At 40.7% G+C, this 18,099-nt stretch overlaps 1 protein-coding gene and 1 long non-coding RNA gene across 2 annotated transcripts in view; one reads left to right on the top strand and one right to left on the bottom strand.

Annotated features, from left to right (window-relative positions):
* Positions 1-18,099, bottom strand: part of LOC103383432 (uncharacterized) — an 83,110-nt gene that overhangs the window by 52,340 nt on the left and 12,671 nt on the right. The window lies entirely within an intron of this gene.
* Positions 1-18,099, top strand: part of LOC103383431 (protein phosphatase 1 regulatory subunit 29-like) — a 150,422-nt gene that overhangs the window by 119,713 nt on the left and 12,610 nt on the right. The window contains exon 4 of the mRNA XM_008316535.3: positions 375-427. The gene's annotated coding sequence lies outside the window, so the exon portion shown is untranslated. The remainder of the gene's footprint in view (positions 1-374; positions 428-18,099) is intronic.

Raw genomic sequence — 18,099 nt, 5'->3', positions numbered from 1 at the left:
ATTTTATTGATTTATTCTTGAGAGTGTTTCACCGCTGAGCAGTCTGCCGGCGCTCATTTGGTGAAGTACGTCCGAGCTAAGCATTAGCGCCGCAGCCTCAGAAAGCCTCCCAGCATGCCTCACTCGTCACTGTGTCATAAGCCTATTTTCATAACTACAACGCTGCCGTTCTGAGCTTTAATTGAAGCTACTTTAAGCCATGGGATGTAGGATAAGAGTGCGTTGGTTTTTTCTGTAGTGCCATACACAGCTAATCAGAAACCAAGACACTTTGTAATTGTCCACCAGTGGAGAGCGCTGTCACTGCCTCGATTTCCCTAAAAATCAAAACCCATGGTTGACTTTTCTCTGGATTTCCTCTCTCTTTGCTGCAGGCTTTCATCACTGGAGACTCAGAGAAGATCAGAAAAAACGTCAACGGTTTAAGGTAATGAATCCATCGTTTCCACCTTTGTAAAGGTTCACGAAAGAAGCACTGATAATAGTGAGGATGATGAAGATTTGGACTGAATCTTCATCAGGGTTTTTTTTACTCCCTTTTAGATAGATGGATGGAGGGTTGGATGGAGGGTTGGATGGAGGGATGGATAGATTTTCTTTTACTCATATGAACTGAATATACTTTTGTAAATACTTGCTACGTCGAGGTACATTCAGGATCTCCCAGTACTCCTTCACTGATCTACTTCTTCGGTACCGCTGATTTAAACTTTCAAACTACAGAGAACTCAGAGAATAACAACGTGGGAACTATTATTAAAGAATAAGTGCTGCCAGTTTCTTATTACGTCTTCAATCCTCTGCTCCAGGGTGAGATTGTGTTTTATCAAAAGTGAAGGAACCTCTGTGGTGTGTGTTGTGGCACACAGACTTCTTAATCAGGTGTTTTATTTATTTATGGCCGTAGGATTAGTGTGGGGTGAGGATGTGCCTGTAGACACACACACACACACACACACACACACACATCGAACACAAGGCCACAGCCGTTCACAGCGTGGTCACCGGAGACACATTCATGACACATGGTATTACCAGGTGTGAACAACGGCACACATTCAGGAGAAGGAGAACGGTTGTTGATACAACGTCTTAAAGGAGCCCGAGAGACGGAAGAATAAAAAGAGACATTTTTTAATTTGACCATTTCTGTCCAAACGGTGATAAATTTGAAATACGACTTAATAAAAACATCTCTGATATAACGCGTGATGTTGAAACACTTTTTCAACATCTGTGGCGTTATCTGGGGCAGGTAATAGCAGGCACTTTCTGTGCACCTGGCCTCCTGGTCATCGGTTCGGCTCTTAGGGAGCAGAAAAATGTCGTACAAGAACTCGTCGCCGAGCAGAGCAGACGATTACGTCATCATTCGTGGCTATTAGCGACAGCTTTGTTGACGTAATCGTACAGTGGACTGTCCTACATTCACTTTCTTTCATTTGTGTTGTTTTTTTTGGAACTTTCTGCCTTTCATTCTGACTATTATAAATATATTACAGTATCATGATGTTACCACTGTGTTAGCTTAGGTATCTGTAAAACTCAAATTTTAACCAAATTTTCCACCTATGGATTCCATTTTGTTCTGTACATTCTGCTCCCGTGGTTTGAAATTAATGAATTCTTATTAAACATATTGTGTACTGTACATAATAGCATGGTGTTCTGGACCTTAGGGGAGTCGGTGCAGCTGTGGCCCACGGTTTGTTTAAACTGATTAAACTCAGAGGATGAATTAATTTCTGAAGAGCCGGCACCAAATAAGGAGATAATCTTCATTGGGCCAAAACCGCTCTCTCAAAGGAGCGAGATAAGAGGAACGGGTGCAGAAAAAATAAAAAAACATTCTCTCATATTATTAATAGACTTTACAGACAGCTGTGAAACACCAGCAGAAACAAATCCACTCGAGTTTCTTGGCAACAGCGTTTAAACAATAACAACAGACGATGAAGATGAAGTAAGTCCTGAAGACGATCGGATCAGAACCCTGCCTTTACAGCAGGAAGATTTAGGTTTGCTGGTTCAATTCCTAGTCTTACAGGAAGGGAGGTTGCATGATCTCCTGTGTGTGTGTGTGTTGGGGGGCGTGGGAGTGGGGGGGGGTCTAACATTAGTGATTAGGTTTAACTTTTACCACTGGATCACCAACAGCAAAGTCTCTAGGAAATGTTCTCTATGTTAATACACAGGATTCATTTGGTTTGTATAAAAATATGTAGACTCAGTCTACAGTCCATGGTCCATGGTCTACAGTCTATGGTCTACGGTCTATGGTCTACAGTCCTATTATAGTCCTTTTCCCTCCAGTGTATAACTTTCCCCAACAGTCAGTGTTCTCACAACGAGAGTAGAACAACACAGAATTATAACTTGACGAATCACGAGGTCGGCTGTAAAACAAACAGCTGACTTTGATCTCCGTGCTGAACCCACGAGCCTCAGCCTCGCTGACATTTGTTGTTTTCCTATAATCCCCATATTCACCAGAGTTTCTGAAACAGCGGGTCACTGCAGAGTGACGGTCCGTGCAGTGAAAAGTTACTGCAAACCAAATGACAACAGACGAGGTTCGTTAACAGGCCCGCGTCAAACTGAACGCCTCGGTTTCTGAGCTGCTTTTGTAACAAAAACGACCTCCATTATGAATTCAGGACATCGTGAAGACAGTGTTTTGTACCAAAGTGAAATAAACAGAACACACTCGTTATCATTTACATATGTTTGTCTGCCTGGTTCAGATAAAGTGTTAGAAAGAACTGGAGTAGAAAACAGAGTCGGGCCAGTGTTCTCATCAAGGACAGCAATTAGTAAACAATGCAAATTAATGCTACTGCTCATCGCCATATATATATATATATAAATATATATATATATATATATGATAGACAGATTTAAAAAGAAAATTACACACAATCTTCATTTTCATATAACCACATGGGTTTGATTGTGTAATCATAGAATAAAAATTAATCAAGTGGAATCAGATTAGTTCTGGATGTAAAAAAGGGACGTTGTACTTCATGTTAAACAACGTTATTTAAAAGGGATTTTTTTTTACGTTAATTAAATTCCATTACAATTTGGTTGAGTACTGTGTCGCAGCACGGTGCATTAACACACACTACACACGGAGCAGATGATGAACGTCAGTCAGGTCAATGAGAAGGACGTGAGCAAAAAGGAAGATGACAGTAAAGAAGAGGGGGGGGGGCAAAAGAGAGAGAGAGAGAGAGAAAGAGAGACCTCTGATAAAGACAGGGGGGGGGGGCAAGTTTGAGATGGAGCACACTCTTGATTCCCAGCCCTGCCAAGGCAAGTAGGAAAATTGCTTCATCTATTTTTAGCAACAAAAAGTTCCTAATGCTTACACACACAAACACACACGCACACAAACACACACATGCACGCGCTTCTTGGCAGTGAAGTAATTTGCGGCAGCACCATGATCAAAAACAGCCTGGTCAGCTGTTTCTGTCCGCACTCAGAGAGCGGCCGCTCGTACATCCTGCTCATTAGGTTTGGTTGCAGATTGGGTTCTATTTAAAGACAACAGCAGCAGCAGTTGCAGCAGCAGTTGCAGCAGCAGCAGCAGCACGGAGGTGTTGGAAGTAGCACAGGCCTCCAGTGGGCGGAGATAACAGGATGCATCGGTGGTTGATGCTTCTCCAGTTCAGGGTGTTGTGACTGCGTGAACTTCAGGGCAGTTATTTTAATCGGATGTGATTCGGTTGTTGTGATGCGTGGCTGGACCCTGACTGTATAATGAGACCCTATATAAACAGCTGTTGCTATGAAACAGGTGTTTTAGCTTTGACTAATTGTGCGGATGCTGCTGCTGCTTTTGTTCTTGTTGCTGTGCGCCGTTGGGAAAATGTCCGTTTTTGCTCGGATTTTCACTTTGGTAATGCACTACCATTTACTTAGCGAGTATGATTTTTTTTTTTTTTTTACCCCTGTAGGATTGTTTAAAAGCACAACAGAAAAGAGGAAGAAGACAAATTGTAAAGTTTTAGTTAATCTGTATTCAGGTTTTAGAGATTGTCAAAGTGCAGCGCAGTGCGGGAAATCTCTCAGCGGTCTAGGCCTAAGGCAGCGTAATAATAAAAAAAGAAAATGGAACTTTATTGATCCCGTGTTAACAGCAGGTCTACTGCAACAGTGTGTGGTTATTCTTATGATTTGTGATTGTTTATTTTATCTTAATTTGAACTTAAATTCATTTTGATCTTACATGAAGAAATAAACAAACACAGCTTTGGTTCTGGTCTAAAAATGTAAAACAAAATAAACCTGAAACTCCAACCTGTGCAGAGAAGACAGACAGGACTGAGATTTTTTCCAGGCTCAGTTTAACATTTTTTCCAGGAGTTTCTACTTGGCTTTAAGCCTGTCACTCTCCTCGGCCTCAGCTCCTCTGAACACTTACATCTGCACAGGATTTAAATCATTAAGTTGACCATTGACAAGACGCAGAACTACAGCACAACAAAGGCCCCCTGGTGGTAATCTCTCGGTGTTTCACATATGGGTTAGTTACACAGAGGAATAAAGAGTACTGCATAAAAGAGTAGTGAAAGGTAATTGAAAATGAAATCATCCATAACTGAAAAAAAAACAAACAAACAAAAAAAGAAGGGCCAGAAAAAAAGAATTGGTGCATCACTTGACAAATTCAAAACACAAACTACATTATGCAGCCAAATGCACAAAGGTACTCATTAAAAATCTGGTCGGCAAGAGGAAAACAAAAGGAGTTGAATGGGGAGTCTCGTTCCCTGGTCATTAACTATTTAAGATGTTGGGCTCCAGGCTCGGTCTCTCTCTCTCTCTCTCTCTCTATCTCTAATGGCTGTCCTTCAGATAGGCTTCGTCATGGACAGAAACAGAAACAAAAACAACCTCTCAGTTCTCGGAAGTCTCCACTCACAGTTGCGTGTAACCGTGGTGACGATCTTTCTACAGTATGTTCCTCAAGACATCGATTAAAAAGTATCTGGAAACTACAGTAAAATATAGGGAAGTCTGATATTGATTAATAATATTGATATGCCGATATCGAGTATTGAAACACTTAATTTCCGATGTCGATATCAACTGATACCGATATATATTCAGTTGTTTTCCTCCAAAACTGCAGTAAACGCCTCAAGACCCCACAGCGAGCATATTTGGAAAATCCCAGGGATTGCGTTATCGGGTTTTCATTTTCGGAGGAAAGAAACGATAACGATTCTTCCAGATATTACATATTTAGTCTAATAATTATCCAGTCTTATAACTTATCCAATAAGTTATTTGAATGCCTTTGTAAGACTTTCATTAAAACCATCCACATCACTGAGCTAAATTCTAACCTCAGATTATTCACAGATTTTTATCTCCCAACACACTTGGCTGTTTATAAAAAGTGAGCACACAGTTTGAAGGTTCTTGATGTTCAGGAGCGTTTTGTTATTGAACATCTGCTAATTAGCACCAAAAATAAGCAGGTGCTGATTAGTACATAATTTGTTTTGCATACAGATTAGCAGTGAAGGAACTGAACGAACCCGTCTCTCTGGAGCACATGCTGCTGATGTTTGTCTGATCAATACGGCAAACACCGCTACATCTGCATATTTGTGAAGTCAGGTCAAAGGTCAGGCTCCTTTAACTACGAGCCGAGAAACAACGACTTGACAAAACACATTTAAACTTTTCTAATAACCAGCAGGGAGTGGATTGGCTGTTTGACTGATGTGAAAACGGTGACGGCCAATCAAAAAGTTCTGTCCAAACACAAAAGAAAAGGTGACATTTTTTACTGTATATAATGGATTGACCAGCAGGGACAAATGGACATAGTGAACAGAAACCCTGTGTGTATGTGCACGTTGTCATCATCATGAGTACCTTTTAGGATGTGTATTTGAGTACTCTGTCCTACAGTAACCATGATCACAGAGTCTTCTAATGCTACTCAGAACAAAGACATCAAAGAACCAATCGAAGAGGCCCGTTGGTCAAACACTGTTATTAAAGCCAGACATACTGTATCATCCAGTCATGACCCAGATGAAGAATCTACTGGAAATGTCTTTTGTGTACCAGGTTCTGTGGCCCGGAGCTCGGAAACCGAATACAAACCAAGCAGAAACACTAAAAATGTTTCTTCTACCCTTTGAGTCTCAGTTATTCTTTTCAAACAAAGCGTATGTTAATGAGTCGCCTGCCCTTTTCTAAAATACAGGAAAAATTACTGACATTCTTCTGACACAAAAACTCAGAATGGCAGGTTCTCTCGGAGTAACTCTCTGACTCACTTCCTTTGTGCCGTGGTGCTCAAGTTCAAATTCTCACATGCGACGTGACGTTCTTAATGAAGGCCTGTTGTTTGACTCGTTCTCCTTTGTTAAACCACCGACTGGCACAAAGTGGAAAAACAGGACCTTTTATGGTCTGTTGACGCCAACGACTCCGAGGACTTTAACGTCCCGCTGATCTGCTTTGTTTTGGTTCTTATTTATATTTAGACTTTTTCTTTTTAACTTCGAACCATCGCATCAACTGCACTTATAAGTCATCCTTTAAACGCCTCCACCCGCTGATGTAGGTCTTCACCTGGTTGGTGTCAGAATAAATCATTCACTCTGTGCCAACTGATGGATCTGATCCAGAGCTGGGAACCAGATAACGGCGTGGACTTTACAACACGGTACATTTTCCTTTCCCCTTCGCTGCACCTACACACTTCTCTATCTTGGCCTTGTTAATCCCTGCATCCCCCTCCCTCCCTGGCCTGATGTGAGAGGGGGATAAGAGGATAAGCCCATACACTCGGGCTTCGCTCTCCGAGCTGTGCAATCACTCACGACGTAGAGCAAGTAGATAAGTTTGGACAGTTTTTTCTTTGGGTGCTTGGAAAAAGTTAGGATCTCTGGATGTGTATCACAACGGTGATAACATGTGAACATAAGTGGAACTGAAGTACGGCTGGGTACATTTTAGTATTACTATAGTAAATTAAGTTTGGATTATCTGTTACGTCTTTACCGGTTTGTGATTAAAAGCAAAGTAAATTAAAATTTAAAAAAGATATTAACCCTGAACGTCCACATACAGGAGTCCTTTCCTCTCCACCTTTCCTTAGCTCCTTGGTTTCTTCCCAGCTGTGGCTGAGGACACACAGTGGCCTACTTTGGCCGGAGTTGAACCCTTGCTCTAGAAAAACAACCAGAGTGAGCGTCACAGGGAACAGCAGGGACTTGGCCGTGGCCTCGTGGCGTCAGGAAGAACAAGAAGAAGAAGAAGTATTCCGTGTCAGTAGTTTCCCTGGAGGGGTTTAGAACAGTTTACTGTGTCCACACACATCTGGCCTAGAACTGATGTCACACTTTCTAGCGCTTGGAACTCAAGGAACTTCACTCGCTCGACTTGAGAGCAGACTAACGCTCAATTCTTCAAATTAGAACAACAACAAACGCCGTAGCTGCAGCAGACTTGAGGAAGAACAATCATCAAAGCTGTGTTTACAGCAGAACTGTCAACTATAATAATCACTGATGTTTGATGGTTCACTCACTCATCACGGCCCTAATACACAGTCAATACACATGTTGTTCTTTACACACATTATGAGACTTTAAAATACCTTGTCATGGAGTTGACACTTCAGTTTCAGGGTCAGAAACATCAGTGCAAAACTAATTCATATTTTTAAAAACAACATCAACGAGGTTTTGAAAAGAAACTCTAAACACATTGTACGAGATTAAAACAAAAATTCACAAACTCTATGAAAAGTGCAAGTTCACAGTTATTATATATTTGTGGGATGATTTGAGTTAAACTTTTACATTCAAGTTAACCTCTCATTATTCTGATTCAAATTATTTATACATACACTATATACTATATATATATATATATATATTTATATATATATATATAGAGAGAGAGAGGGAACTATATATCTATATATACATACATACGATTTATACATATATTTATATATAACTGTGCTCAACTGCACTCTACTGACAGACAGGAAAAAAAATGACAGAAAGAACAACAAGAAGAAATAAAATATATGTCACGTCTCTCGTCTGCACCGGGGGAGTGAGAAGTGAGGGGCATTCAAACAGAGATGATGGTTTTTGAGTCACAGATTTGAAGGTAGAGGAAAAAAAAAAGACATTTTCTTCCTGTGAGAAATCCCATCAGGACCAGGGTCCAGATTGAATCCAGGCAGATGTATTTGTAAATGGAATCAAAGGAACAGGTGAACCAAGGTGGGGGGCGGGAGGGGGGGGGGGGGACCTTGAGACATAAGAGGACCAGAACATGGGCGTGAACAGGAAGACAGAGAAAAGTGACAATGATGAAACAGTGACAGAGAAGAAGAAAATGTAAAATCAGGCTACTGAAAAGACGGTGACGGTGGAGAGGAACAGAAGGTCAGTAAGAACCTGAGATTGAAATGTCAGGAAGGTGAAAGGAGAGGGGGAAAAAAGGGGGAAGACCTCTTTGATGGAACAGACTTCAAAATTACATCCATTCACTCCTTTCAGACGGAGGAGCAGAAGGAGGTGAGAAAGACAGGAGATGAAGCAGGAGGAGCTAACACACACACACACACACACACACACACACACACAGGTGATGCTGTGTAGGACTGATGGTATTGGTGGGTGACAGTGTGATTTAGACCAAGGTTGAAATGGATGTGTTTCACAACACACAAATACACAAACACACTCCTTACATTATTTGTTATTTTCACCAAGAATTTTTTTTTATCTAAATCAAGTGTGTCAAATATAAGGTCTGTGGGCCAGAGCTAGCCCATGGGCTAATTTGTTTACATAAACACGACCAAAGTTATTGGCACGACTTCAACTCAAGGGTCGCAGGGTTGAAAATTCTGAAAGTTCAAGGATTTTTCATTTCACTGAATGGAAAGTTTTCTGTTCAAAGTTTGTACAAGAGTCTGTGACACAGTTTTTACAATTTAGGTAAAACTTTCTTGAATGTTTTCCTCTTTTTTTTTATTGTTTTTCTCCAAGTTCCATCTGTCTACTTCCTTTGACTCCTCACTTTCCCAGAAGGGCAGCTGACAAACACTTAGACACATGTGCTTTGATCGACTGTGAGATGTTGCTGCTCATATTCCCAGATGGCGCTCACTCACATTTAAAGAAAAACACGTTTCTACTTGATTTTTTTCCACACTGTGTCCAATGTTAGAGAAGAAAAAAAAAAAAAACACCTTCCACTAGAGCGGCCATTTTAACAGTGCTGTAGAAGTTTGTCAACTTCAGTCTGCCTGGTTAAACTAGAAGACGTTGTGTTTTATTTTTATTCCTGATGTCCGATATTAGCATCCTCCCATACTGAAAACCCAGTAACACAATGCCTGGGTTTAAACAAATAGTGTGCCCTAAAAATAGTGGGGAAAAACGGCTGTATGTGAAAGTGAAAGTCAGTAGATGGCAGCATTGCACCTCATTTTATTAATCTAATTTAAAAATAAGGGGATTTTATGCAGAATGATGGTGCAGTAACTCATACAGTGGTTTGTACTGATAAATAAATAAATAAATATATAAAGAGAAACCATCACAGCACAGTGTTTACTTCAAAGGCCCTTCAACAGAGCGCCCTCTTCAGTGTTTTTTTCTTTTTAATTCTTCTGCTCCGTTACTCTGAGCTCATTAATGACTCAGGCTCATTAGAACATCACATGAGCCAAAGACCCACATCTATAATCACAATATCTGATTAGCCACCAATCCCTGAAGACTACTAGCAAAACGCTAAGGAAAGAAAGTTAAAAAATGATTGTTTACTGTGAATGTTTTTAGGCTGGTACGTATGATCAGCTGAAATTTCTTCTTCTACTAGAGTGTCGCTCAACCTGTGGCATGCGTACATTTGGTGGTACTTGAGCTAGCCTCTTGTGGAACGAAAAAATATAGTTTGTTTTTTTTTTAAATCGGAAAAACCTGACTGACTACAGTGTGACAGTGACTGACAAATAAGCTGACAATCCTACGATGATGTAATTATTAACAATTACGATCCGTGCTGCCTCTTTCTTTGACTACTGGAGAGATCGCACATTTTTTACGTCTGATGTGGTACGTACTGCTGTTCGCGCCACCTTTTAGCTCCGCATCCTCTGACAACGCAGTCTTTCTCGTGGATTGTTGACGTTCTGACAGCAACAACTGACAGGTTTTTGATATAAGGCCTGATGCTGCAGTCGTCAGTGCTGACATCAAAGTATTTACCAGCAACCTCAACATGTATTTCAGTACTGCATGAGAGCTAACGTCTTACTTCACTTGTGAAGTAGTGACTACACAACGTGCCTTCATCCTGACGCGGTGGAGAAACCTCTTTTTTCATTTTGAACTAATCCCCCAGAGAGCAGTGACTGTAAACCCACCATTGTTATTTGTACTTAGCTTCATTTATATATATATTTATATATATATATATAAATACATATATATATAGACTGGAACTCGTACTAATACAGTAAGATGGAGGATCATATTAAGATACGATTTTAAAATGTAAAAAACAACAACATGACTTTAAGGACTTTTTTACCTTATTGTTGTTACAAAACTACATTTTTGCTGCAGCATATTCGTCATTGCTGTGTTCACTAGATTAAAATTCTAAACAGACTGTGAAAACAACATAACTTTTTTACCTTATTCTTGTTACAAAACTACATTTTTGCTGCAGGCACTTTTAAAATTAGGCAATTCTCCAAATCGGATTCTGACCGATGCCACCCACTGGCCAAAAGGTATAAATATTAAACAGTCCTTTCTACCATAAGAGCACTCCCCCTCACACCAGTGGGGGCGCTGTCATGTTCTTTGTTTTGTACATGTTGTTTTATTGTGCAGAAATACCATTAGAGTTATACCACGCCTGTCACATGGACATGATACTAAATAAATAAATATAAATAAATATCTGGTACTCTATTGAAAAATGTGTGTGTGAGTAAAATGTGTGTGAGAGGCCATTCACTGCAGCTGGAGTTCCACTGACAGGAACATTTGTGGAACAGTAGCTGGGAGTAAGAATTTTAGTGCAAGGAAAAAAAAAAGTCCAGGCTTAAAAATGTGACACGTTTGTACACGTGTGTTTCTTTGTGTGTTTGTGAATGTGTGTGTGTGATGATAAGTGAACGCTGGTTGAATGATGAACTGTGAATACGGGCAGTGACAGAGATACACAGAGATTTAATCGACCAGTGAGATGGATGGATAAACAGATGTTCATCTCACCGCAGGGATGAAGTTTGGATGATTGAATACGGTGACGGATAAATGCACGAGTGACGACGCACAGACGGGCACGGGTGTTGTTGTTCCTGCGCAGTAGTGAGAGGAGGAGATATTTAACATTTAGCCAAAGATATTTTTAAAGCTTTCACAGAGTTCAAAGAGAAAAGACGTTAAAGATTTCTAATTTAGTCAGAGCCGTCGGGGATGTGTGGTTCCTCTGGGAATTGAACCCAGGACTCCCTGCTCTCTGATTTCAAGGCTGCAGATTAGCTACATGGAATAGAACTCTTCATGATCTCTCATGAAGTATTTCTCACTAAACTGCCTGTAGGTCTAAGTACTGATGGCAGTACAGTAACAGGCCGGTCGACGAGTACTTCAGTCTCCCTGTTTGTTCGTAGGTTTTACAGTGATGTCCACTCTCAGCACCTCAGAATAATAAAATACGACTGTACGACTGTACAACTGTACGGCTGTACGACTGTACAACTGTACGACCCTCTCTGACAAAGAGAATAAATAGAACTGCTGCAGAAAATGCAGCATTTCTGTCTGTCAGAGTTAGCACATGGTTTTTTTTTTCCAGGTGCAATGATTCGGTTTCTTCCTGGTTGCACTACTGTCTGTGGTGATGTCTGGCTCAGAGGAATGAAAAAATGCTGAACCAGCAGATGTGCACTGGAAATAACAGGAACAAAAATGAATAACAAAGAACTATTGTTGTGCCTGGTTTTTAATCTGACTCTTTTTCATTCTTCCCAATATTAACTGTTACATTTAGATGTTTTAATTCTAAGAGATAGAGAACAACAGAACTGCAGTTATTCATTCATTTATGTTGTGTTTGTAACTTATTGTTGTAAACACAGCCGTACAGCGACTGTAGTTTGTCCCTGTCTTCACCGGCCCGCAGCTCGTGGTGAATTTAAAGGCTCGTAATTGTACTTTATCAGTTGGTTTACAGTTACACTTATGACGCCACATAAAAGTATATTTGTCATACAGTAGTTTATGGTACTGTACACCATTAGGCCGGTGGGAGAGAGTACTCAACATCTGAGCTTCAATTCTTTTTAGTTTTTATATCATCTGTATATTTCAAATGACTTATAAAGTAAATGAATACCATGGTAAAAATAAATAAATAATTGCGACTGAACTCACGATGGTTTGGACATGAACCGTGTGGTCACTGCTGGGAAGTACAAGTGTAAGAAAAGAAAAAGTGACGGAGATGAAATATTTAATTTATGTTGTGTTGAAAGTACACAATGACCTGCACAAAAGTCCAAAAGGACAAAAAGCCTCATCTTCACCTTCACTGGAGGCAGAAACCTTTAAAAAAACACACCTAAACCTGCGTTTGTATGAACCGTCGAGGACAGAAATGTAAACAAAGAAACAAATAAATGACACAGAAAAGAACAGAGGAGACGTGGGATTGGCTACTTCAACACCTTTGTTGTAAACTTCAATGGTTTTCTACAAATGTTAGCGTTTTCATTAGGGCTCAGAAATATAACCTTTCATTTCCGTTTCCACTATAAATAAATTCAACCCCATTTATTATTTACACTGCTTTCCCTGTGAAGCTCTGTGGGCAGCGGAGGCGCTATTATTAGCTTTCCTTTGAGTTCCCGATTTAAATTTTGGTATAACTCTTTCACTTCCTGATTAAAAAAAAACAGCGTTCAGAACCAGTGAGTGTCCCGACTCCGAGCTACTGCCAACCTCAGCTGACCCGTGGAGATATTTTTCAACAGTAGGGGAAAAAAAATAAAATCAAGTGTAAAGTCAAGTGTGAAAAATATTCCGATCCAATTTCCTGGACATTTACCAGCGTTCACGGCTACACACAGGACAACAATGAACTCAAATCCAAACCTGATCGTTTCAAAGTCGCCTGTAACCGAACCTTCACTTGCATGTCTCTAAACTCGGACTTTTTTTTTCTTGTGAGGCAGCAGTTCTACTGAAATCATCTTTTTATCCACCATCCAACAGCTGACCTCGTCTCCGTTACATGTTTATGGTGCACAAACTTCTTCAAACGCTGCCCCCTACTGCCTCTGTACGATGTACATCCTGTCCAATAATGAGGCAGAGATAACAGCTTTACTGCATCATTTCCACATTTTTTAAAACCTTATCTACTGAAGTCAAGGGTACAACAGCTATGTTTCCACATGCTATGGCTAATTATGTTCAGGAGATAAGGCAGACACCTCTTCACCGTGGTGTTTCTGTTCTGTTTCTGAGAAGATGTTTAACATCTCAGCTCTCTGTACGTCGACCTCTTAATAACTGCATCAATCAAAGCTTCTGGTTTTCTCCTGACGTCTGACGTTTCCTTCAACCTTTATCCAGTTAGAGTAGACGTGTCATATCGACATAAAACTGCAGTAAAGTGAGGGTTCGTTGTACTCCTGCGTTGATGGAACTTCTCCAACATCCAGGTCATTTCCTCCTTCATAAATAGTTAACAGGACGGGATTGGATTCTTATATAAGTTCCATCAAAGAGTCTTGGGTTTTCGACTGAGTTCTAGATTCAGATTCTCAGGACTTGAACATCTGATATTCCTGGATCTACAAACCCGTTATTATTTTACACGACTTTGCTACTTTCAGGAAGTGGAAACGCTGCGATTCCAGGGCCTGATAACGAGCATCACTGGAGCCGTTCTGTTTATCGCCCTGAGAATATTCATTATGGCGACATGAATATTCAACACCACCCTTCTGTACTTGGGATTATTGATAGGCTGCTCTTCGGGCTTTCTCTTTCTACTTCGACAGCATCATAACAGCCTCCACCTTAATTCTCTGCCAATGAAGTGAGTCAGCTGCTGCCAAAAAAACAACAAACACCTTCATCTGCCGCTACGTTTCCTGACAAATACCTGCATTTCTATATTCTCTACATTCACATCCTGCTCTTCTCTAGCTGCTGCTCACAAAGAAAAATAGAAGAGAACAGAATAGAATAGAACACAACAGGGTTTTATTTACAGTTTATAAAATAAAAAAAAGGAAACAGTTAAATACGCCTCAAGTAGAGAGAGCGAAAAAAAGATGTTTTTAAGAGTATTTTAAAGACATATTATTGTATAAGTGTACCACAGTGGAAACAAAAACACAGTTTTTTCTTCTTTGTTAGAATAAAAGAAATGTACAAAGTGATAAATTATAAAAGAGCTCAAGCTCAAGGTCTTTTCTCTTTTTATGTATCGAAGAAAACATTTTCTACAGTTCACTGCTACTACAGAAGTATTCGGAGTACTGTCTACTCTGTGCTCGAGGCAATCTTGGTTTAAGACGTTTGTTCGTGCTTGAGTTTTGGGTCTGCTTTTACTAAAATTTCTGGTCAGCAGAGTGGGATTTACTGTGATGGATATTAGAGTCATATTCCACAGTTAGAGGGAAAGAAAAGGTACAATTATCCAGGGAGCCAATACTGCAGTGACCTGAATGCCACTTCACCTTGTACAATTAAAAATGTGTAAAAAAAACTTTTTTTAAATATCCAGGGAGCCAAAACTGCGGTGACCTGAATGCCACTTCACCTGATGTCTTGGGTTAACACTGGGTCACAACCAACGTTCTTAGGTGCACACCGCCAGCTGCGGAACTAGAGTGTGTACTGTCGTGGTACGACCAGTGACTTCACGCAGTCTGCTCCTTAAACTTTGACATGCAATTCTTTTTTCTTTTTTTTAAATTTGGACCGATGCGGTCACGGATATCGATTTTAACTGATTCACAATGCGACGTTACCTCCCCAGTTGTGGCAGGTAATTAAACAACATTTTCCCCTGCCTTTATAAACATGATCAATCATTCCAATATTCTAAAACAAATGTCTAACAACTGCATTTGTTAAAGACAATTAATGAGCATTTCTCTCCTCATTAATTCCAGTTCTGTAAAATAAACATTTTCACAGAAACAGCAGAGAAACATTAACTGATTATTGTGCTGCGATCGTCGGATAACAACGAATCCCGCGCCTCCTTCGCTCGCTGCTTTTTCATCACATTTGTCAGAAATATTAATAAAAGCACAACAAACGCCATCCACATCATTAAAACGCCGACCGCAGGATAAACACGTTCAATATTCAAATATGCGAAGCAATAAAACCTCTCTCTCACAGCAGGGAGAATATTGCACTTTAAACAGGCTGCTGTAAAACGCACTGAGCTGAAGTCTGACATGAATCACTGCCGCACGCCCAGAAAAGTCCATGTGTTCACGAGGTGGAAAACAAGGAGCGCCGAGCTCCGAGTCTTCACACGTACAGCCTGAACGATGATGCACACCTTCATTTGCATCTTACCTAAACGTTACGCAACGACTGAAGTAACGTTTTCACTGTGAATCTGCAGAGAACTCTCTCTCTCTCTCTCTCTCTCTCTCTCCCTCTCTCTCTCAGAGGACAAAGCAGCGACACGGCGTTCTCTGTCTTAGATCCCAGGTGACGGTGAACTCAGCCCATTCATGAGTCAACGTTCTTTCACCACAGCGTATTGATAACACCCAAATTAAAGTCAGTCGACGAGAACGAGTCTGCGTCGGCTCCTCTCACACAACGTTATCATAAACAAAGAAAGAAAAGTTGATGTTTTGACCAAAGTCCTGTGTTAATGAATACTTTCCAGACCCACTGAGAATCCATAACATAATCGTTAAGGAATTGAATTGATAAATAATGTGGATAATGGACTTCTTTCTCGTCAGTAGAGGGTGCCCTCGATTTACGACGTCCTTGACCTTTCTCGTCAGTAGAGGGCGTCCTCGATTTACGACGTCCTTGACCTTCGCTGTTTCATAGTTACGTCGCCGTCTCCCATTAATTAATTCAGATCAAAGATTAAATAAGCCTTGTTGTGTTAAAATAAAAGGTTGCACTTTGTTAGCATTTTACGCCACACTCATTGGTTGGTCGAGGACCCCCTTGTGCCCCAGCACAGCTCCCGGCTGTCAGTCATGTCAGTGTGAAGCTGAAAATAAATATTTCCACGTGATTGGCTACTCAGGAATTCCACTTCACGTTGTCTAGGCAGAACCTCTTCAGCCACTTCACACTCACTCACAGGCACTTCCTGTTGGAGAGCACACATCACGCATGTGGCCACGTTCACTTCCAGCAGCGGGAAGATTTCAAACCGACTCAAATAAGAACAAAAAAGGAGCAAAAAGCAATAACACGAGTCATGAATATGTAGTATGTGCATACGACTGTGTACTGGAGCGTGTGGTCAGTGTACATAAACACTGGGGTCTGAAAATGCTTTATTCATATTTGTTTAACTGACAGTCACGGAGGAACGACTGGATAATGAAGTTTCCATTCATTTCTAAAAAACAGAATGACGACGTTTCTCAAACTGAAAAAAAATAATTTCAAAAAATTGTAGAGTTTTCTTTAAATATATTTTTTCCCAGCCAGTGTTTAAGTTGGATTTTATATCCTGACATTGACTATGTTTATGCTAAATCTCATCTCCCCCTCCTTTACCCCCCCCCCCATTCTCTCATTCCATGTGGTAATTGCTGTAACGCTGCACATTGTTTGGAATATTTTCATTGAATTCGCACAAACTGCAAAGGCAATATCTTCAATAATTTCCTCGCCGGCTTGTTGAAAATGCAAATTGCTGGTAATGGGGTTTTAAATGTAGACGCTGTCCAAATTGGTTTCACTCAGAATATTGTCTTTCTTCTTGGGTAGAGACAGTTCAGGGAGTGGAGTTGATTCTCAGGCGCAGAGACCTTTTCACTGTCTCCTGTGAGTCTGCAGATGTTCACCAGAAAATGATGACGCTCCCTTGACAATACACACACACAGACACACGCTTTTTTAAATTTTTTAAATTAAAATAAGACTAAATCAGAACATCAGTGTGGAATTCCAGCAGGGATGACACCATGACACCAGGAGCAGAAGGTACCACCTCCCTCTGCCACTTCTAAAGGCTCAGAGTGACATTTAAAGACTGTGAAAAAAGAGAGGGAAAAACAAAACCCAAGAAAATCTTCATTTTGACTTTTGGGTTGACTCTTAAAAAACATCAAATGCGTGCTGTCAAAACAGAGGTGCAGATTCAGCCCCACAGGCTCCGTCAACAATCCTGGACAACAATCTTCCTGCCAGTTCGCCACTGGCACTGAGAGGAGAGCAGGAACTCCAGGGAGTTGTTGTAAAACTGCCATCCCTCAAAGTGCCCCCACGCTGGGACCAATGTCAGATGTGAACCTGCCCCCCCGGCCCTCCTCCACCCCTCGCCGTGTCTGCCGGGCCTAGATAAAACACAGTGGTGCGACTACAGTCTGTTTAGCCTCCTGTCACTGCACTGGAAGCTGATTGGAGGATTGCGCCCCCACATGGTCAGATGTTTCTCTCGGCATCTCAGCATAAATGTACGGCAACACGCAGCTAGATGGTGCCGTTCACGATTCGCCGTTTAAGCCTAATGTGTAAGATGTAGAAGAAAATTTTCTTTAGTTATTAAAGAGGTAATTATTGATTTCCACCTCACCAGCTGGTGGCGCTGCTTAGCAGAAGTCTTGGCAAAAATCTTTAAGGAAACGACTGTAAATGAGTGACAATCACAGGACCAGGTGTATGAAACTGTAAATGACAATCACAGGACCAGGTGTATGAAAGAGTTTCTGATAAAAAAATGTTAAAAAACCCTGATTTTCTAAAGTCCTTCGTCCTCCAGTTCTAACATGTGTGGGGAAAGTTTGTTTACTAATTTATTTTTTTGAATATTTAAACCTGGCTCCCTGGAACCTGA

This window comes from Cynoglossus semilaevis, chromosome 9, assembly GCF_000523025.1.
Source record: "Cynoglossus semilaevis isolate Cse_v1.0 chromosome 9, Cse_v1.0, whole genome shotgun sequence".
Lineage (NCBI taxonomy): Eukaryota > Metazoa > Chordata > Actinopteri > Pleuronectiformes > Cynoglossidae > Cynoglossus > Cynoglossus semilaevis.
The sequence above is the reverse complement of the archived record's forward strand: the minus strand, read 5'-3'. Positions and strand labels throughout refer to the sequence as shown.